The sequence below is a fragment of the Enhydra lutris genome, unplaced genomic scaffold (assembly GCF_002288905.1).
Source record: "Enhydra lutris kenyoni isolate GAN:26980312 unplaced genomic scaffold, ASM228890v2 scaffoldscaffold3, whole genome shotgun sequence".
NCBI lineage: Eukaryota > Metazoa > Chordata > Mammalia > Carnivora > Mustelidae > Enhydra > Enhydra lutris.
The window spans coordinates 49,072,283-49,073,095 of record NW_019154087.1 but is presented as its reverse complement, the minus strand read 5'-3'; the positions used below and the strand labels follow the sequence as shown (position 1 = coordinate 49,073,095).

Here is an 813-nt window from a genome sequence, read left to right as displayed (position 1 = left end):
TCATTGAACACATTCTCCTTCCCTTCTGTGAAACATAATCAATGAAACTGTTTTCATAGCACTTAGAAGATACCAAGTGCTACACAAAGGCTTGCTTGCAGAAATAATGAGAATAAAAAATATTAAAAATTACTACTTGATGTTAACAATTGTTTAAAACCCTAAATTAATTTTATTTTAGGGGGCTTTAAGAGAAATAAATGGCCTTTTATGAAGGGAAAGAGAGTTCCTTTAAATTTTTAACTAGAGAAATATAAGCTCTTTAGTCAAAAGTTATAGAAATGTGATGTTTTATCCCCAACTGGGCATATTAAAAGAGCCATTCCACCTGAGGAGTAAGTATAAATGTAAGATATTAAAGTTGTTTTTACTGATGGCAATGGGAAGAAATTATGCTGCAGGTGACTCAAAAGTTCTTAAATTATTCTTAATATATAAGGCTTATGACAGCTCTTATAATTCGGAAAATAAAAAAGTTAGATTTAGTTTATGGACTTTGATCCATGGGCAAATATTTAAAAAGCTGCTTTCTAGGCATTCCTAACTTCATTTGCAACTAATACTTCTCTTCTGCAAGCTCAAACATTATAAATGGAACCTCACATATTATATTTGTTTTTTAATATTAGTTTTTTAAATCTATTAGCATTTATCCACATAGATTAAATGCTTTATGTTAAATATTTCTTTACATATAGTAAGATATACTAAAAACAGATTCAGATATTGTTTTGGGACAAGTTTCTACTCTAGAAACCGCCTGGCCTTCTGAAAAGGGACAATTTTCTCTGGGAACCTAGCAATTTGATAACA

At 29.9% G+C, this 813-nt stretch overlaps 1 protein-coding gene across 2 annotated transcripts in view; it reads right to left on the bottom strand.

Moving 5' to 3' along the window:
* Positions 1-248: 248 nt before the first annotated feature.
* Positions 249-813, bottom strand: part of LOC111153762 (glutamate ionotropic receptor AMPA type subunit 2) — a 151,709-nt gene continuing 151,144 nt past the window's right edge. For both annotated transcript variants that reach the window (XM_022512987.1, XM_022512997.1), the window contains one exon: positions 249-813. This exon is cut by the window's right edge and continues 922 nt beyond it. The gene's annotated coding sequence lies outside the window, so the exon portion shown is untranslated.